Source organism: Rhinopithecus roxellana, chromosome 4 (genome assembly GCF_007565055.1).
Source record: "Rhinopithecus roxellana isolate Shanxi Qingling chromosome 4, ASM756505v1, whole genome shotgun sequence".
NCBI lineage: Eukaryota > Metazoa > Chordata > Mammalia > Primates > Cercopithecidae > Rhinopithecus > Rhinopithecus roxellana.
The window spans coordinates 177,807,564-177,829,639 of NC_044552.1; the positions used below are offsets into that span (position 1 = coordinate 177,807,564).

Below are 22,076 nucleotides of genomic sequence, written 5' to 3' on the forward strand. Positions count from 1 at the left end.
GCACAAGAGGCTCAGGAAATGCTAGCAAGAACAGCAAAGATCAGGGCGCCCTCAGCACCCGGTGCCTGGACGTGCCCTGGAACATGAACGTGCATCTTTCTGTCACTTGGGCAGTCCTATGCTGTCAGTCCTATGCTGCCACCTAAGTGGCAGCTCTGCCCTGATGCCCTTCCATCACAGAACCAGGGTAGGTGAAACCCTGGACAAGAAGGCACAGAGAACAAAATGTGGGGACAATTTTGTTCAGAAAATTATCTTTGTATCTATCCATCTAGCAGTTTTTGTAGCACCAAATAAATTAGTCATATTACAAAGCAAACAATATCAATGAGTGTGGACAAGGAACTATTTATTTGATTTTAGGAAAACAGAATGAACAACTAGAGCAAGCTAGCCTAACAACATGCCATTTCTTTCTTCCTTTGTTGATATAAGCACGCATCTCTTTTATGAGCAGACATATATATGGACTCATTTACAGAGAAGATCATCATTTCTAAAACAGAAATATTTACTCTTTTTCTTTTTTTTTTTTTTGAGATAGGGTCTCACTCTGTCACTCAGGCTGGAGTGCACTGACGCAGTCTTGGCCCACTGCAACCTCTGCCTCCTGAGTTCAAGCAATCTTCCCACCTCAGTCTCCTGAGCTAGGACTACAGGAGCTTATCACCACGTCCAGCTGATTTTTGTATTTTTTGCAGACATGGGGTCTCACTGTGTTGCCATATTGCCCAGGCTGGTCTTGAACTCCTAGGCTCAAACGATCTGCCAGCTTTGGCCTTTCAAAGTGCTGGGATTACAGGCGTGAGCCACTGTGCCCGGCCTGTTTACTCTTTTTTTTTTAATGCATCCAAATGACTGAATCTCACACACACGTGGGGTGAGCCTCACCTATAACACAGGTGGGGCCCCGTGTTGACTTCTGTGGGCCTTGGACAATTTCGCCTTTGTAAGCCTCTTCCTCCACGAAAAAATATTAAATTAAATTTTACAACTGCATTGGTATAAAGACAAATATAATCCAAGCTAGGGTTCCATATTATATGTTCCTTATTACTATGTTCATTTTTTTCTTCTGTTTTAAAAATAAAGTTAAAACAATTCCATGGGCCACTGAAAAGTATCACGGGCCCTGAGCACTGTGACTAATGAATAAGTCAGCTCTACGCCAGGACCTATTGATTTTCAAGCTACTCAGCGTTCTAGTCATAAGTTAAAGAAAAGAACTTCTGGGACTTTCTTGCCAGTAATAAAATCTGCAGTAAGAAAACCATTGTTTTACCAGTTAGCAAAGCACTGATGAACTCTGACACAAGCAAAGTAATCTTGACTCTATTAAAATACTATTTGTCTTTGTAATAACTTTGAGTACTTCGAGAACAGTTCAGTGTTTTAAATATTTATGTCTCCAATAAAGCAATATTATTTTGTGAGTTAAAGGCAAGTCTCTAACCCATTGTTGCACTTAAGCTTTTAATTGTTTTACATTATTGCTTGGTTAAAAAAAAAAAAAAAAAAAGACCTGGTATAAAACTGAAAGTATAAACTTTTCTTTTTCTTTTTCTTTTTTTTTTTGAGACAGAGTTTCACTCTCGTTGCCCAGGCTGGAGTGCAATGGTGCAATCTCGGCTCACTGCAACCTCTGCCTCCTGGGTTCAAGGGATTCTCCTGCCTCAGCCTCCCAAGTAGCGGGGATTACAGGCATGAGCCACCACGCCTGGCTAATTTTGTATTTTTAATAGCAAAGGGGTTTCACTATGTTGGCCAGGCTGGTCTCAAACTCCTGACCTCGTGATCCACCCCGCTCTGCCTCCCAAAGTGCTGGGATTACAGGCATGAGCCACTGCACCCGGCTGAAAATATAAACTTCTTTATCAGTAAAAAGTGATACCACTGTGCTTACCAGACTAAATTTCTTCATCTATTCCTAACACTCTAGAAAGCATTTGATGTATGATTGAGTAGCAGTAGTTTACCATTGCAGGCCTTGACAAATAGTTGATAATGTGGCCAGAGCCTGATAAATTAAAGTACTTAGGAAAGAAACAGAGTAAAATAATTGCCTGGACCTAACAGAAAGGCATATCTCTTCTTCCTTCCTTTCCCTTTTAGTGTCACTGTGGTTTTTCAAGAACAACTACCACCAAATTAAAATGAGATTTTCAATCTTAAAGAAAAACAAGTTAAAAAAAAAAAAGCACAGAACTTTTCTACCAATGAAAAGGATTTAAAATGTTACCTAAAGACGAATTCAATAACACCAGAAGGCCAGTGGGAAGAAATGACTCTGAAATGGGTCCTGAGCGATTACACTGATTCCATTTTGAGTCTTTGTGTATGTTAATCTGTAGTACACATTTCCTTTAATGTTTTATCCTTTGGTAACAATATTTGTCATTATTCTATATAAAATAAAGACTTGTTTTGTTTTGAGAGAGTCTCGCTCTATCCCCTAGGCTGGAGTGCAGTGGTGCAATCTCTGCTCACTGCAACCTCTGCTGCCCTGCTTCAAGTGATTCTCCTGCCTCAGCCTCCTGAGTAGCTGGGATTACAGGCACGTGCCACCATGCCCAGTTAATTTTTATATTTCTAGTAGAGATGGGGTTTCACCATGTTGGCCAGGCTGGTCTCAAACTCCTGACCTCAGGTGATCTGCCCACCTTGGCCTCCCAAAGTGCTGGGATTAGAGGTGTGAGCCACTGTGCCCAGTCTAAAGACTATTTGGGAATAGATTTTTCTGTTTTAAAAAAGACTACAGGGCTGGGCGTGGTGGCTCTCACCTGTAATCCCAGCACTTTAGGTGGCCGAGGTGGTGGCTCACTTGAGGTCAGGAGTTCATGACCAGCCTGGCCAACATGGTGAAACCCCATCTCTACTAAAAATACAAAAATGAGCCACGCATGGTGGTGTGTGCCTGTTATCCCAACTACTACAGAGAGTGAGGCAGGAGAATCATTTCAAATTGAGAGGAGGTTGCAGTGAGGTGAGATCGCACCACTGCACTCCAGCCAGCCTGGGTGACAAAGCAAGACCCTGTCTCAAAAAAAGAAAAAAATGACTACAGTAGCTTCTCTAATAGGTCATTTCACTTTCTGCAGTTTCAGTTTCCTGCAGTCAACTGTGGTCTGAAAGTATTACAGTATTTTGAGAGACAGAGAAACCATATTCACATAACTTTTATGACAGTGTGTTGTTATAATTGTTCTAACTTATTATTCATTGTTGCTAATCTTTTACTGTGCCTAATGTAGACATTAAATCTTATTATAGATATGCATGTGTAGGGAAAACAGTTCATATAGAGTCAATACTATCCATGGTTTCAGGCATCCACGGGGTGCTTGGAATATATCCCCCACAGATAAGGGGGACTGCTATACTTGAAAATCGAAAAATGTGACTTACAGAGCACACTTACACAAAAATACCCAACAAACTGAAATTATGAATACGTTAAGCTTTTAACATATGTTTCATACTGAAGTGGCAAAAAAATGAAAAGAGCTCACTCGTATAGTTGAAACCTTTTCAATGTCTTCACCCACAGACTCTTCTCATCAGTCTTCACCTGCAGTAAAAACAAAAAATAAATTGCTGTTTACCTAAATATTATTTTTTCAGAATTCTTTTAATGGAACATGGATGAGCTATCAGGGCTAATTTTAAGTGGTTTAAAAGGAAGACTAGATGCCCAAAGGCCAGGATTTTCCCAGGAAAAGGCCATATCATGCTACTGGACCTATAGCAATAATCATAAACATTTAATTCAAAAATGAAAAGATTCACAGGATGTGGTATTAGAAAGTTACTGATGTCCTATCATCCTTGATTTTTTCCTTTCCCTTGAAATACTCTGATAATTCAAAAGGAGACGTGAACGTACAACAGCTCTGTAAACAAAGGAGTTCAGTGACTTGCCAGAAGCCAGGAAGAATTTCCCCCAACAAAGAAGAGAGAAAACTCGAGGCCATGAAGCAGGGAATGGAAGGAGAGGCTCAGATTTCAGTCCTTGTCCACCGCAGCATCCCTAGCTCCAAAACACAAGTCCTCCAACAACTGCCTAAGGCCATAGCCACTCTTCCCTGAGTTCTCACTTTCCATCAGTGCAAGAGAGTTGAGGGGTCGAGCTCATTGGGGTGAGGCTTACATCTGGTGAAATTTGCGGCTGCAGTTTTTCTGGTCACTGTTTTGGTTTTTCTTTTTTTTCTTTTTTTTTTTGGAGACAAAGTTTTGCTCTTGTCACCTATTCTGGAGTGCAATGGTACAACCCTGGCACACTGCAACCTCCACCTCCCAGGTTCAAGCAATTCTTCTGCCTCAGCCTCCCAAGTAGCTGGAACTGCAAGTGTATGCCACCACACACAGCTAATTTTTTGTATTTTTAGTAGCGTCAGGGTTTCACCATGTTGGCCAGGCAGGTCTTGAACTCCTGACCTTAGGTGATCTGCCCGCCTCGGCCTCCCAAAGTGCTGGGATTACAGGCATAAGCCACTGTGCCCAGCCCGGTCACTGTTTTTAAAAAGAAAGAACCACAGACATTTCAACATTTGCAGAGTTTTAAAATTAAAAAAAAAAAAAAAAGTGCCTAGAAATTTCTCAGCTGGGTATCTTCATGAAAAAAAGTTACTCGAATATATTCCAGTTGACTGAGGGATGAATCAAAGGAAAAACTTCAGAGTGAAACGGTAGCTACACAATAGCACTGGTGGGGAACATTAAAGGCAGGCACAGAATGTGCTATTATTATAAAAACAGCCCAACTAGAGTGCTGGCTTCCAAAATTTTTGAAAAAAAATAAAAACTTAATAAAAAGCTTTACTATAATTAGCTCCACCTAGGTCTGAAACCCTAGCTCAAATCATCAAAAATGTGGAAATGGGTGGGGATAATGAAAATTAGCTAATTTTATTCTGCATACGAGGAGTAAAAACAATGCAGTTTCATTTGTAACATGAGTACTTTTTCATTGAAGGGAATAAAGAAATTAAATATTTAAGCTCAGTTAAGTCTGAAATAAATATGATATAGGCAAGACAGAAATAAAAACAAAAGCAGGATTCTGTGATTTAAATATTTAAAACCCAGTAGATGGTTCATTGCAGAACGAAATACTTCATGGGCAGATTTCTGACAAATTTGGTCTTAAAAATCCAACACAAAACTAGAATTATTAGAGGACTATATCACAGAAATGGAAAGGATGAAAAAAATCATGAATACTATATAAAAATATCCTGTGAAGAAATTCAAACATTTCATTGGAAACAGTTTTATAAGGTGATATTTAATTATCAACACTGAACCAAAAATACAAAGGCTAAACAACTAATATATATGGTTTACCTCAAGGATTAGATAATTCCCAAACGATATGAAAAGCTTTCAAGATAGAGGAAAAATGAGGCTCCCCAATTTGATAAAGCCAGCACAAATCTGATAAGGTACAAAGAGAGAAAAGAGGCATGTTTGACTTAGGTAAGATGTAAGAGCCCTAAATTAAGTGCTCAGAAAACTCAATTTCTAGTATACAACACATCTACATAGATAAGGTTTATTCTATAAATATTATATAAATAGATCCATTACGCCCTATCAATAGGTCACAGAAGATCAACACCTACTCTTATCTTCAAAGATGCCAAAATGGCATGGGGTAAACTCAGCATCTACATACGGTCATCTCTCAGTGCATGCAGAAATAGGATAGTTTGCCATGATTTTTAAGAAGACCTGAAATCAACAGACATTTTTATTAAAAGTCAGGAATAAAAGATGTTCACTGGGCAACAGTGAAAGAAAATGAACTGCCAAATTACCTCCATCAGCAGGTGACGAGGTTGAATACCTAGAAAGATACCACAAAATAAATATCTTTTTAAAAACTATTAGAAATAGTAAAGGTTAAGATCATTTAAAACAAGCTATTTAAAAAGCACTGGTTTTTAATCCAGTGGCAGAAATGATGAGTCATAAACAAATGAAAATGAAGACAGTCTGAGAATAGATCATATTCAGAAAAATAATGCTTAAAGAATCTATATAGAAGACATTTAAAGTAATCTTTAGACAATGATTCCCTCGTGAGAAATGATGAAAATGCAAATGTATTTTTTTAAAAAAGAAAACAGCATCGTCTAGTCAGGAAATTCAATATGAGGTAAACCAATGAATTTATAATTTTGGTTATTATAGGAATATGAGAACAGCAAGAGGGCTTTTACAATCAGCAATGTTTATAGGCGAATACTTGAGAACCTCAGAGGCTGTTCTATAAATTCAAAATAGGATTTAAAAAAAAATTAAGAATATTTGATTATCTGGCCTTAAGTGCAAAATCCACTAATATATTATACTCAGGACATTAAATCCAAATAGAATTTCACGTCAAAACAAAACTTCATTACACTTCTGAAGGTTGGGGAAGTGTTAAAAATAGCCATCAGTGTTATATTTGTGAAGAGAAAATGCTGACTGCACTTCACTGAATCACAGTAAAAAAGGTCACATTTTATTGCTTTTGGCCAAAGAACAATTCTAAACTTAAAGTCCACACTATAAGCAAGGTGATGTTTAAAATAAGTTATATGGGCAAAACACAACTCATGTGAGTTTGAGTATAAAAATAAATAAAATGTCAGGGTTGATTTTGTAAAAAGGAGACCAACGTATCACCATGTCCTTTTAACTACAGCGTCTAAAATAAGCTTACCTTTAATTTTAGACAACAGACTCAAAGCTGTGTGTCCCTGACAATAACTGTGGATCAATTCTAGTTATTCCAGAATGAATGTTAACAACAATTACCCACGAAAAAGACCAACCTTCCTTTTTATATGCAGGACAAAATAAAAGGCCATTGTTATTCTATGTGACTAAGTAAAGTGGCTTTTAATGGTCTGAGTTAGGTGTGGCTTAAACAAGATTGATTTAAAGTCATGTCTGATAATAACACTTCTAAAAATGATACTGACTATGCAAAGACCCAAAGCATAAACATTTTCCGGAAAATGTCAATTGTTTGATATATACGAGTCCAATAAATTTGTTCATAAGCACAAAATGTGTTGTTTCTTGAGTAAAACACATGAACTTTGTAAAAGAAACAAAGTGAGGGGAGAAATCCATATAAGGGGCTACCAGAAATGACAGGACTTCAGATCAGTATCGAACTGTAATAATGCCAAAAGGGTAAATCTATCAATGTTCCTCCCATGAGTTTCCAGAAAATATGATTTAAGTCAGTAACAAAGATGGTCAAGTACACAAAAACAAAGGGAATATTTTTGAGGGGATATAAAATCTGATCAGGTAAATCTCAAAATAATCTCTATTTGGAATAGATTCTTGCTGTTGCTTCTACCTGCCATCCTGAAGAGCCATGTCACATCTGTCCATTCCAATCTGAGAATGCCAGCTAGGTAACTTGGGACTCTACATCCACTGCAACATCAAAACCCCTTTCTTGCTTCTACCTGCCCTTCTTTGAGCTGTTTCATTTTATTCATAGAAATCAGCAAGTAAAAATGGCTTGTGTAATACAAACTGGCTTCTATGAAGTGGGTGGAATAACATCATCTGTTGGTTTTGAAGCCTGACATCCATCTACCCTCCTTCTGGCATTCACACCAACATTTTCCTGTCCCTTGCTCTACTCCCAGCCCATGTGCTCGGAATGACATTAATTAGGCTAAGCCATTCATCATGTTTCATCCCCCTAATTACTGTGATTAGTTCATGGATTGGCACATGGCCCACACCAGACCAATCAGGGCCACCGAGATCTAATTTTTGGGTTTTATGAAGAAGGAAACAGAACTTTTCCCACTATTAGATAAGAACAAGAGAGGGAAGAGCTGCTGCAGCCATCCTGCAAACACATAGGGTTCGAGGATAAGCCAACATGGAGAAACCCCATTCTGATAAATTTTATGTGCTTTTGAACTGTAAAACAGGCTTGTACATACACTATTGTGACTTGCTTTCTCCCAATCTATTGTGTGAGATTTCCCTGTGTTATTTTGCCAATCATGTAGTTCAATTGTTTGTATGGGCGGATAGTATGTTATTGAATAATCTGTGGTATATTTATATGTTCTAGTGTTTGGACCTGTAGACTGTATCCAGTTTGGGTTTTTTTCCTACTAAAAGCAATGCTGTACATTTCTTCTGTATTCATGTGCTGGAGATTCTACATTGTATTTATCTGAATTGAAAGTGTTAGGCTGTTCACCACACACATGGTGAACTTTACTGGTAATGCTAAAGTTTTTCAAGAATTGTACCAATTTACAATCCGCTCATAGTGTATAAGAGTTCCACTGGCTCTACACTACATTATGGCCAACACTTGATGCTACAAAATTGTAATTATAGCTATAGCTATTCTCCTGGGTGTGGAATGGTATTGTTATGGTTTAAATTTGCATTTTCCTAACTACTAATGAGGTTGGTGAGCATATCTTCATATGCATTTATGTTTCCTTCCCTGTGAAAAACCTGTTCATGCACTTTGCCCATTTTCTGCTGAATTGTCTTTCTCTTATGAATTTGTTGGAGTTCTTCATATATTCTTAATATGTAAATCCACAGGTCTGTTATGGATTATGATTTATCTTCACTCTCAACAGAGGATCTTAAATATAATGCAGTTACATATGTCTATGGTTTAATGATTTTTTGTCTTAAGAAATTCTTTTCCTATCCCAAGGACATGAAAATATTCTTATATATTTCTTTTAAACACTTTGTAATTTCACATGTAAGTCCTTGATCCAGTTGAAATTGATGAACGTATATGTGTGAGGCAGGGATACATTTTCATTTTTTCCATAAGGATAACCAATTACCCCAGAGTCACTTACTAATTTATTCTTTCCTCTTATTTGCAATGCACATCTGTTATATATTAGGATTCTATAGAAATGTGGGCCTGTTTCAAGACTACTATTTTATTGGTCTAACTGCTTATCCCTATTGCCAAAATCACACTGCCTAAATAACTATGATTTTGTAACAATATAAGTAACATTGGTAAATCCTTCTACGTGCTTCTTCAGAATTATTTTGGCTACTTTTGAATCTCTGTTCTGTATAAATTTTAGAATTAACCTAAGTTCCACCAAAAGCATGTTGAATTTGATTGGAGTTGCACTACATCTACATATGAGAAAATCAACATCTTTACATTACAATAATGATATTGTCTATGAACATGTTACCTCTCCACACTATTTAGATCCTTAAAAATAACTTCCAATGAAGTTAAAATTATTCCATTTTCTACATAAAGGTCTCATGTATCTTTCACTAGATGTATTTTTAGGGATCTTTTTGTTGTTCCTGGAGAAGTTACCTTTTAAAAAGTATCCTGTTTTTTTTCTAGAAAGGATATTATTAACTTAAAAGAATATATTTGGAAATACCAAGAAAAGTTGCAAAAATAAGAAGAATACAAAAAACACTGTCGGCCGGGCATGGTGGCTCATGCCTGTAATCCAAGTCAATTTTAATTTCTAATATGATACATGCAAATGGCCATTTCTTCTTTTGAAAGAAAAAAAAAAATACAGTGGGTGTCAATCACTTAGGGGGAAAAATCCTAGAATTTGGAAGTGGAAACCACACAGGAGAGGTACAAATCTTTTGGTAGCTGATATTTCTTAGTCTCCTAACCAGTACATATATGAGTTTTACTCATCATTTGATTCAATTATGTAGTGAATGCCTGGTATGAGCCGGGCACTATGCAGGCATGAGGAATTGCAAAGTGAATGAAGTATGGTATCTTCAAGAAACACAGCTCACATTTTAGAAAAGCTACATACATCAAGCAGTTTTTAATCCATTGAATTGTTTTCAGTGGTGCTTTGACAGATATATTAGGAAAGATTTGTCAAAAGAAAGGTTCTCCCCACTCAATCCAGATATGGTATATTATATTTGCCTGTCTCATCAGGCATCACATGCTGCATGTAAATACAATCTATGAAATGAGTTGAGCTTTTAAGATGAGTTCAGTTTCCAGTTTGTATCAATTCCTAGGTTCCACAGGACACACACCAATATGAGGCAGGATTGATTTGAGGTTCTTACTACATTATTAAGATGTGTTACACTGATAACAGATGCTTCCAGAATCTGGGCTAGATTTCATGGTAAGTTGACTGTGAGCTTTTAAAAAGGAAACTAAAAGCAGACAAACAACAAGAACTCAACACCAAATTCTGATGGTCCAGACCTTAGATTTTTACCATTTCCTATTTTTTTTAAACAGACTAAAAATTGGCATAGTGACCTGGCAAGGGATAATTAATTCTAATACTTTTAGTTAGAGATGAGGCATTCCAGTAGGTGACCTCTTCCTCATATTCCCTGGTATGTCTCTGTTTTTCATACTTACAGCAAAGATGGCCTCTTAATAAAGAAAAGCTGGCCAAAGAACTGGGGATTCTGTCACTATTTTCCTTGAGTTTTTAAAGTTGGACGGGATGCTGGGCAAAAATGTAAAAAGTAGGGAATGTTTCTTCAATGAATGAGCATCACTTAAGTACTGCTACTATTACAGGTGCTGTTATAGACACTAGGGTTACATAGAAAAATACTGAGCCACTGTCTAAGACATCAGGTTCTTGAAGGGATACATACCAGGAGACAAACTGGATAGCAGCTATATCACAAGTGCTGTAATACAGTTATCAATGCTTTTACTTGAGCAGCCTGTGCTACTCCTAAAATGCCTTGAATACATCCAACATTTGAGCACCAACAGCATACCAGTGCAGGTGCTAAGGATGCAGCCAAGACTGGGACAGATTCAGTCCTTACTGTCATGGGACCTTTAGCCAGTGGGATGGCTGGCACAGCATTAAAGACAATGCCCAAAGGCAGCTGTAGTTATACAGTAAATTTCTGAAAGCATAACAAAATACAACTTTGCTATTAAAATTTGGGTCTTGGTAGCATACTGGTGGAGGAAAATTATGGGTAAGACAAGACTTTCCAGAGATACTCAAGTCCAGGCATAAACGGGGAAAAGGAAGGCAATTATGAAAGTTAGCAAGGTTTTGGCAGATTCTACATGTAATAAAATGGAGGAAGCCACAGAAACTGAGCAACATTTTCTAATCAGAAAAAATTTATAAGCACCACCTTTTATAGAGTTCAAGAGCTTCTTTCAATCTAGGTCAATAACTTCAAGCAATTCAGAATGTGTTAACAAGCAGTGAAAATGAATGTTAATTAAAATAATAAAATTCCCTCAAATGAACAGAATTCAGATGGCTGTGGTTTCCAAAGTTGTACTGTCTCACATGTCAAACAGATTTGATAAAGGGACACAGGATATTAAGTTTCTTGTGCCACTTATTTAATAAACTAATATTTTAGGAGATAACTTTAAAACCTGAATCTGTATTCGCCCATTAATTAATGGTGAAGCACAATTTTTTTAACCAGGCTTCTGTAAAAATATACTTTATTCAGGCAACATATGGAAAAAAGTATTACATCACTTGAAAATGTTCTATTTAGAAGGGTAATTTCCTTTTGCTTTTTTTTTTCCTTTCCACATCAGTCAAGTTAAACAGGCTTTGACATATTGGTTTTTAAAAAAGAGAACTTCCAAATATATCACAGAGTTTTTACTTAACATCTATCTTGAGGCCATTTCAATGAGCTTTCAGTTTCAGGGGAGGGAAAAAGGAAACATGAATACGAAGGGCTGGCTTCCAATAAAACGTTTTACAGCTACTACCAAACGGTGATTTATTCATCCACACGTTCCACGGCACTACAGCCACCAGTACTTCCTGGAAACCTTTGGTTTTGCTAACATGGACCATTTTTACTTCTAAAAAGAGGGGAACTGTTAAAATTGAATAATGTAGCACTTGAGGAAAATAAGAGAGAGACAACTGACATATGCAAAAACACCTTGCCATTTTCAATCTGGACTTGAGAAAACTTTTACTTTCACTAAACCTTCATTAGCATATCTAACATGTGCTTACACGGTTATTTTGTTGATCTTAAAATGGTTCAAAACTGGATATGCTTACCATTTCAAAAATCTTTCATAGAGTCTGAACCTCACAGATCATCTCTTCTGCATAATATTTTTGCTTTCCTTCACAGAAGCCATTAGGGTTTTCTTCAATCTATCTTGCCAGTTTAGACTATATTAAATTTGTTTATTTTAGAATAATTTTATTTATAATATAGGTATATATGGTTTCTAGTTTCTAACTCCATGAACAGAGTAATATTTCTTCAGATTCTGTTTATGCACATGTTCAGCCAAGATATCTTGACTACATAAAAGGTAAAAGAGCCTCTAATAGTGGGGGCATTTGGCTGTGTACAGTTAAACCCAGATGAAAGAGCAGGACACTCAAAGTGCACAGATAAGCTAGAGCATTCTCTAGCCACAAGTTTTTCACTATGAAACTGACATTTAGTGCCCACTAAAAAACTGACATATAGTACTCCTGCCATAAAATTAGTTAGATTTGCACTTTCTGATCTAAATATTCAGCAACTATAGGTATTTCTTTAACATCTGTCCCCAACATTAGACCACAGGAGACCCCATTTCTCTGTGTACCACAGCATGCCGGATGCCCAGCACATGGCAGATGCTTGCAAATAATTGTTAAATGAATAACCAAGTAGAACGTGCTCACTGGATTTAGTGGCATGAGGTCAGTGAGAGCAGTTTGGGGAAATTGTAAGGGCTAAAGTGGAAACAGTTCAGGGCGATGAGTGAAACACCATGTATCTTACACAAGGCCTGAGGGGAGGGAAGTAGAAAGAGCTATTGTGGGGTAGGTATTCCAAGCAGGGTTTTGCGTCGGAGAGTCCAGATGATATATAAATAGTGACAAGATAGATCTTTTAGAGAGGAAGGGGTTGAAAATACTGAAAAAGGAAGAGTAAGTCAAAGCATCCCTGAAAAGACAGGAAGAACGAGGATCCAGAGCCCAGGACCCAGTGTTAATTAAGATGGGGACACACTTGCTGTGATGACAAAGGCAGGAACATGATGGTTCTTGGTAGATGTGGTGGCAGGCCATGGCCCTGTGTGATCTCAAGTGATTTCTATTTGCTCAGAGAAGTAGAAGTTAAGATCATCTTCTGAAAAAGTTGGGCAAGGCTGTGCATTTGGGAAGAGTTGGGAAAATTATAATTAAGTCATTTAGGAGAGTCAGTCATGAGCTGACTAGAAAAAAACAGAAAGTCTGTCAATATCACATTCTGCACCATCAACAATCAGGTGATAGGTCCTACTGGCGGGATGCTGGCCTGGGCATGTGCTTTGCAGACAGCAGGTAGGGCCAGATGGGTAACCCTACAGGGAAAGCAGTGGTTTTGGAATCAAAAGATTTGGGCCCAAGGCCAAGATCTGCTATTAATGAGCTGTCTGACTTGGAGGCGTCATTTCACTTCCTTAGGCTTTTACCATTTACAAAATGACAGTTGCATAAAAACCTCCAGGGTCCCTTCCAGCCCTAAAAGGACTCTTTATAAAATAACCAGCAAATTAGTCTAATGGCAGCACCACTGATACCGGACAAAAGTTCAGAATTGGACAGGAACCATAATTCCTGCCTGGTCCATGGCTCCACTGCTTTCCGACATGCATTACACAAGACCTCCCCTCTGGTCTGCCTCCCAGTCTACTTGCACCCTGCCAGCTACACAATAAGCATGATCATATGGAGTTCTTTGCTTCAATCCTTCCAATGGTCCCCATTGCTACGCAAATGAGGCCAGACTCTTCAGGCCAGCCCAGGAAGCTCTCGGTCATCGGTTCCCACCCACCTGTCTGCCTCATTGTCACTGAAATACTAACTGCAAAACTGTTTTTCAAAATAATAAAAAAAAAAAAGGATAGGGAGAGATTTGTTAAAGGACATAAAATTACAGCTAGACAGGATGAATAAATTCCAGTGTTCTATATCACCATAGATGACTGTAATTAACAATAATATGTAGTTCCAAATAGCTAAAAGGATATTGAATATTCCCAACACAAAAAATGATAAAATGTTAGAGATGATGAACATTATTATGTAGTCCATGAGTATGTTCATTGTCAATTTCTTAAAAATTAAAAAAGAAAACTAGAGAAATACATAGCATTGTAAAAAATTAAAGCATTAATAAGGGTTATTTGAATCCCTTAAGCACACCCATCCTCTATTCTAGTGGCATATATATTGTCTTGCTATTTTAAGACAGTTCAATTTTAAAACACTGTACTCAGAGATTGGGGCCAAGCAGGTCCCAGCAGCAACAGTGAAAATTTTGTGGCTGGGTTAAAATATACTGAAGTGAATTCTTTTCACTTTCTAAGGTGAGTACAATATAAGTTAAAGCCTTCCCAAAAGAAATGGGCTTTCCAGAGGAAGTGAAAACAGAATATAAATAACATTCCCCATTCATTAAAAGAATGGTATTCAATGATGTTTACACATGTGGTTCTCACTCTTTAAACTTAAGTCTAAATATACTTTTAAAGCTGTAGGTAAAGTAGTAATTTACTGAAGCCAAACCACAAAGAAATTTCAGGAATGCATCCAGGTTATATAATTCCATTCCCTGCTACATAAAGAGAATTCTAATAGCTTCTATTTTGGTCATCTATTCACTAATTTTGACTTAGAACTGAATTTTGGTACATAAAATAATTTGAGAAATTACGTTTCAGTCTAATTAAGTTTCTAGGTAAGAGGTAGAAATGTAAGCTCCCCACCACTGAACAGCAATTGTTACACAAGCGGTACCTGGCAAGGGGGGTTCTACCTGCCCCCAGAATTCTCCATCCTCTCCCTCTCATGGTTGGGAATTTTCTTGTCCTCTTGACACCTTTATTTACCTTCACTTCAGAAATTCTACACTAGCAGGAGTGACCCTGGCAAGAGAGGGAGGGGCAATGAGAAGAAAGGTTCAAGCAAGGGTCAATGAATGTTAGGAGAAAATCAGCTTCTGGCTGAGTGGAGGGGGAGGGGTGGCATTCCAGAACCTTCTGTGTACTTGAGGTGGAAGGAGGGCAATGGGACTAGCTTTTATAGAAGACTTGGGAGATGCAAGGAAACACATTAAAAAATGACATGAGAGTGCAGGAGGTAGGAAAGACTAAATTGTTCCAAGGAGCCATAAGACACCTAACTTAGCTGGAGCTGCGGCCTTGGTGGAAAACAGAAATACATTCTACCTAAAATTTAATAAATTCAGTATGTGCTTCTGATGCTGGAAAATAAAAATTATAAGCAATCCAAGAAGATCATCTTTGAAGAACAATACCTTCTTAAGGGCCAGAGCAATATCCATAGACATTCACACTTCTTTCATGGAAAGAATAACGAGAATGAGAAAGCTCTCAGATTTTAAACAAATAAGTGCCAAAACATAAATCTAATGGATTAAATAATGGCATTTATATGGCTAAGCCCTCATTCAGTAGGCTGGAAAATTTAAGCCAAGAAAATCTCCAGAACATACAACAAAAAACAAAGAGAAGGAAAATAATAAAGGAAGAATCGGTTCCAAGAGGTCTAAAATCCACCTACTCGATTTCTAGGTGAAGATATATTAATATTAGTGAGGAGAAAATATCCCAAGCTAGAGAAGACTTCAGATAATAAAGCTCAAAAATAAAAGAACTGATGACAAAAAGATAATGATGAAATTTCAGAACTAAGGATAAAGCAAAAAGTCCTATATGGTTCAAAGAGGTAAAAAGACACACACCCATGCACACACACAATCAACTATGTTGTGAGTCTAACATCAGACTTATTGGCTACACTAGATTGTAGGTATCAGAGGTGCAATGCCTTCAAAGTTCAGAAACAATAATTTTGAATCTAGACTGAAATAATCAAGTGTGAAAACAAAATCAGACATTTTCAAACATGCAATAACAGTGCCTACAGTCTATGCATATTATACATCAAAAGTTATTCAAAGGGAGTAGCCTACCAAATGAAAAAGGAATCTAAGGAAGAGGACGACATGAAATACGAAAACAACAAAAACAAAAAAAACTCCGGAAAAGCTAAATATAACCCCAAAGCAGAGAAATGTCTATAAAGAAGTGAAGCTGGCCGGGCGCGGTGGCTCAAGCCTGTAATCCCAGCACTTTGGGAGGCTGAGACCGGCGGATCACGAGGTCAGGAGATCGAGACCATCCTGGCTAACACGGTGAAACCCTGTCTCTACTAAAAATAACAAAAAATTAGCCGGGGGTGGTGGCGGGTGCCTGTAGTCCCAGCTACTCAGGAGGCTGAGGCAGGAGAATGGCATAAACCTGGGAGGTGGAGCTTGCAGTGAGCTGAGATCCAGCCACTGCACTCCAGCTTGGGCAGCAGAGCCAGACTCCGTCTCAAAAAAAAAAAGAAGTGAAGCTACTGGGTAAATCTCCTTCAAGTGGCGACATTTCATGACCCATGATGGGAGTTCTTTCTCTATGGATCTAATTCTATTACTTGTCTCCACAGTGAATAATATTTGCATAATGGCTTTAGGTTTTCAGAAGCCACTCAGAGACAAAACAAAAAACATATTCATAGTTAGGCTAAAGAAATAAGAAATAAGTGTATTAACTGTGACACTGTAATAGTCAGAGTCTAGCTAATGGGGAGGTCATGGGTAGGGTGACAGACCCTCTTGGGACCAAGGGGGTTCCCGCATATGGGACTTTCAGAGCTAAAACTGGGAAAGTCCTGTGTAAACCAGGACTAGTTTGTCATCTTAGTAATAGGGTAGAAGAAATGAATAAAGGATGCTAATATCATTTTTCAGACCAAGGTTCAATAGAAACTTTAGAAAAGATGTAAGTTGGTGACAAGACAAATATAGCAACTGTTAGCAGTGACTATACTTGAGGAATGAGGTTTTAATATTTGATTTCACCCTTTCCAAACTTTAGATTTTTAAAACAATACATCCATTTAGAGCACAATGGGTCATCTCTTATTCACGAGGCATCTAACTTCTAACAAAGAGAATATTTCAAAATTAGGACAACCTAGAACTCCAAACATGTGAAGCCAACTAAAAATGATTAAATAAGAGATTTTTATCTAAACTCTGATATGAAAGCAAGGGTATAAACAAACCAAGGACAGGAAAATCTGCTCTCCTGTCCAGGGCCCATGTCTGTACTATTGTGAAGGATGAATGATCACAGAAAAGGACAAGAAGAAGACCCTAGTGAACCAAAAAAAGAAAAAAAAAAAGAGGGGGAAACCAACTGAGCCACATTAATTACAGTAATAAGCCATTTAGATTCCACATTGCCACTACAGCTACTGCTGGAGAAACCAGAGTTCATCCACATCAAAATGGCTCAAAAGACACAGCGCTGTTTCTCTCTCCCTCTCTAAAGGTGTGGCTGCGTGTGAGTGTCATGTATCACACTAGCTTTTTAAATAAAAGTCATGAGTTATGTACAATGATCTGGCCATTTTATGGCAAAACTGTTACTTACAGGAAAAATTCAAAATAAGGGTCTTTTCATAAGCATTAATACTTTGAAGTTTGTGTAATGACCCTGAAGAGGTATCTATAGACACATTTTTTTTTTCTTTAAAGAGAACTCAAGTCTTAGGTATGCTGACTCCACAATTATTTGCACAGGAAGCCATTAACTTATCTGCAAATAATAACTCACCATAAAGATAATAATTGTTTCATACCCTTCAACTCAAAAATGCCTCTGTTAACACCCAAAAGATATGATGTTTATTTTCAATTCAAAATAGAAAAAGCCCATAGTCCTGCTTTCTGTAAGCCGCTAGTTACCAAGCATATAATCAACACCCATTATGAGTGTCGTACAGTGCATGAAACCAGGGGCCTTAATATATTAAACTGCTTAACGAATCCCCGCCAGATCATTGCACATCTATAAAGTTTCCTTTTTTTAAAGATACACAGTGTTTTAAAACCATACCTGAAATCAGGATGTAGCTCATAATTAACATGAACATTTAACAGTTTATTTATGCTCCTTGAAAAGTTAAATCAATTATCTTAAAAACCCAGAGTCTAGCAACTAAGAAAACCAAAAAATGCCACATACACAGCTCATCGGAAATGCATGTGATAATAACTAACATAACTGAACTCATGAAAATAATTTTTTATAAACGTGGCTCCAGGTAAGCTGAGATATTGTCCTGTAAGTGAAGACAGCTGAAAGTAGAACCATTAAAAAGAACAAAATTAGCTCAAAGTAGAAGGTTGCTTCCCCATTTTTAACTACAATTTACACTTAGTGTATCCACAAATTCCCAAACAAGAAACAACAGAACTACACTCCTAAAATGTCCACCCATGACTTCTCTATTTTTCATTTTAATTACAAGACTATTAAGATTCCCATTCAGTTATTTCAGGGCATTAAAAACATTTCAAAGTCCTTTATTAAGAGCCAAATTTGCAGCACACAGTCTCCACAACTCCAAAAACAAAATTTAAAAAGAATAAAAGTCTGTGAAAGCTGCAATTTACTTGCTCTCCAGGAAGCTAATTGGAATGTGCCAGAGTAAAGGTAATGAAATGATGTAAAGCATTTGTGTGAAAGTCAAGGCATTCTGTGATAAGCCCGTTAGGGGTAGGAACCATATCTGCCCCTCATTTTCACTTCCTTTGGTTCCTGGTGATAGCTCTATTGAATATTCAAATTAAACAGATTTAAGAACTAATTATTTTTCCAGAAGAGTCCCTTAACTACTTTAACACCTGGATTGTTTTAAGTTTCTACATCCCCCCAAAATGCTCCCAACTCTTCTTAGAAGAATAACATCCTGTAAATTCCTACCCACTCCTACTCTGAGGTCAGCTACAAACCACAGCCTTGTAACTTTCAGGCAAAGATACTGGTGTCTGTATGAATCCACAAGCACGAAAATGATGATGTATCTCCAAGCATTTCTATTCTCTACAAAATCAAGCTTTATTGTTCATTTGTTTTATTACTTCATTACTTTAATGGGTTTTCTTTCAGAATTAGGCTTAGAGCCTGGAATTGAAAGTTAAATTTTTCCATATGTCTGAATTTCAACCACTGGCTCTAATGATGGGGAATCTATTTTTTCTTTCAGTTGAAGTATTTTAGATGTTGATTTTTATTCACTTAACTCTTTACAAAAAATGCTTTATCCCAAAGCTGAGTTTCTGACCTCTATGCACTTTTCAAGTTAGTCTTGAGCGTGTTTTTTTTGTGGAAGTCAGTGTGGCACTGGATAACATACTGAGGGCATACGATTTGCCTCCTGAGCTTCCCATCCTTTTTCTCCCCAACTATTGTTTTAAAATTTCACCAAGTCCATCAAGCTCTCCTAGCCTACCCTAGGCCACACATTTTACTATATCATAAAACCATTCTCACATTGTTTTCTACCTCCCATGTGGCTGCTTGATCACAGTTTTTTTTTTTTTCTTTCTTTTTTTCTTTTTTTGGGGGGAGACAGAGTTTCACTCTTGATGGCCAGGCTGGAGTGCAATGGCTCAATCTCAGCTCACTGCAACCTCCGCCTCCTGGGTTCAAGCGATTTTCCTGCCTCAGCCTCCAGAGTAGCTGGGATTACAGGCACCCACCACCAAGCCCGGCATTTTTTTTTTTTTTTTTTTTTTTTTAGTAGAGACGGGGTTTCTCCATGTTGGTCAGGTTGGTCTCCAACTCCTGATCTCAGATGATCCGCCCACCTTGGCCTCCCAAAGTGCTGGGATTACAGACCTGAGCCACCGTGCCCAGCCTCAACTTCACTCTTCTTCCCCTCCTCCCTCAGGTATAGAAGAGGGACGGTCAGAACTGCAGAGGGGCAACCTGGTCACCAGCACTCCCCATCTCGGCCATACACTGCTGCCTCCCACACATCCAAACTCACCCTCTGCACTGGCTCTCAGCTTCCACGTAGGATGATACAATTGATCATCCCTAACAAGCTTCCCCTTTAGAGTCTACGCTCCCTCTCTCCTCCCCTCAGCCATTAGTATCTTCTGCCTCAACCAAATTGGTTTAGGATCACTGTTTCTGACCCTCTCCTTCCTCATCTCTGACCTCAGTCAGGCTTGTAACCGCTGAAACACCTCTGAGATGACTGAGGCCTCCATCGTCAGAGGCCCCTGCATCTTTTTCTGCAGCTGCAGCCAAAGCCTCCAGACTTATGTTTCCCAGTGCCCAGAGAGCAGCTACATGACAGGCTCTCGGCTAACCCTGTCCCAGCTAAAGCTCCGCATGCTACCTGATCGTCACCAGCTTCACCTGCAACTCGAGCAAGTCTCAGGATGCACGGGCCAGCAATACTGAGCTGCCTGGAAACATTTCTGCCCAGACTCCCCCTTCCCTGCTGCCCTGGACTGACTGGGCCCTGCTCCCTTCTCTGCCTGCCAGCTCCTTCCAACCCATATTTACCTGGTGACTCCTCTCACCCTGCGAGACCCACTTCCAGCATTCATGACCTCCGTCTGGATGGCATCCCTGGGCCGGCATTTCCAGATGACACTGTTGCCCTCTGATTAGACCAGTGATTTCCTCAAGTGCAGAAATTGGGTCTCAACTTTGAAACTCGAGACCCATTGTCATTATTTTAAAATGTTTAACTGAAATGATGAGTCTTCAAAGGAGAGCAAATTTGTTATTTGGTTGCTCCCAGACATAAAGTGTGCTTTCAGCTTAGTGAAAATCAACAAATGGGGTTTTAAAGAAAGCACTGCATAAGGTATTTTCATAGAACAGTTTAAAAGCGAAAATACAGAAGTCATTAGCAAAATATCAGCTAAGTTAGAAAGGGGAAATTCAAATGAAATCATACTAGAAATGTATGCAAATTTTAGTCTTTGATCCTCAAGCTTATTTCCCCAGAAACTTTTTGGCAAATTAAACCAGTGATTAGTGACATGTATCATTTCATGGCAGAAGGTCTTACAAAGTGTTCTTTAAAACATCACTTGAAGGTAAAGTTCTCCTCAGTTACCCACTCCTTGTCTTTTAGCTATCAGTATCCTTTCACCAAGACTGCCCATGTAAGAATAAATGTTTGTGAAATTATTCTCTCCTTTGTTTTTTGCTCCTGAATAATGGCCCTAGGACATCTGTTACCAGCCTGCACATGTTCCTGCCATCCTGTTGAGAACAGGACATGGAGGAAGAGGGAGAGACCAGGTAGAGGGGTATGGCCAATGCAGGCAACACTCACACGGGGGCCTCTCCAACCTGCCCACCTTGCCCACGACCAAGGCCCAGGCCACCCAGTCTGACTGTACCCCATAGGCACCTGAGGCCCTGAGAGCAGCCCTCTGTGTGTCCAGTTGGCCAAGGCTGATGATAAAAGCAAAGAGACAAACTTTGGAAGAACTCTTTAAATTTACTTTTTAAGTTATAAAAATAATAACTCCTCACTGTTAAAAAAAAAAAAAAAAAAAAAAAACAGTCCAGAGAAAAAAGAAAAGCAAGGAAAAACCATCACTTGTAAGCCAGAGACAATCATGGCCCATACTCTGGTGATTTTTTCCAGCTTTGCTTGTGTGTTTATAATAAAGAATGGAGATTAAACAATTTCGTGTACTCTGACTTTTTTCTTTTTTCACTGAACATTACAACATGCACATTTTTAGGAGCAAATTTTAAACTGTTGACCTTTTGCTACTTGTAGGAAAAATTCTTCAGAAAATGTCAAACACTGCCTGCTCGTTGTAGGAACCAGAGAGTCCTGAAGTTGTGAGACTGTTCCGACTCTCAGAAGGCCAGAGAGCCACGAAGCTCTGGTGGACAGGTTGGTGGCAGTGGCCGAGGAAGCAGCCAGCCAGCCCCTGGGGCAGGACAGCACTAGCAGGAAGTGGGCCGCTAGAAAGCCCTATGCCCACTTCCCTGGGGCTTCCCCTTACTCGCTCATAGCCCTCCACTAGCCCACATCCTCTTCTCCTCCCCCAGGTCTGTCTTACCCTCTGTTCTCCTCCTTGGGAGCCCAACCATGCTCTGAAGCATCCGTAGGTGGGGAGCGGTTGCCCCAGCACAAGGAAGGGGAACCCCCGAATCCACTGTAGCAGGTAAAGAGGAGTTCTGAAAT

At 38.7% G+C, this 22,076-nt stretch overlaps 1 long non-coding RNA gene across 1 annotated transcript in view; it reads right to left on the bottom strand.

Annotated features, from left to right (window-relative positions):
* The window catches only part of LOC115896894, a 36,101-nt gene extending 15,361 nt beyond the window's left edge, over positions 1-20,740 (bottom strand). The window contains exons 1-2 of the long non-coding RNA XR_004056811.1: positions 20,423-20,740; positions 3,510-3,568 (exon numbers count right to left, since the gene is read on the bottom strand). This is a non-coding gene — a long non-coding RNA (uncharacterized LOC115896894). The remainder of the gene's footprint in view (positions 1-3,509; positions 3,569-20,422) is intronic.
* Between the last annotated feature and the right edge of the window lie 1,336 nt (positions 20,741-22,076).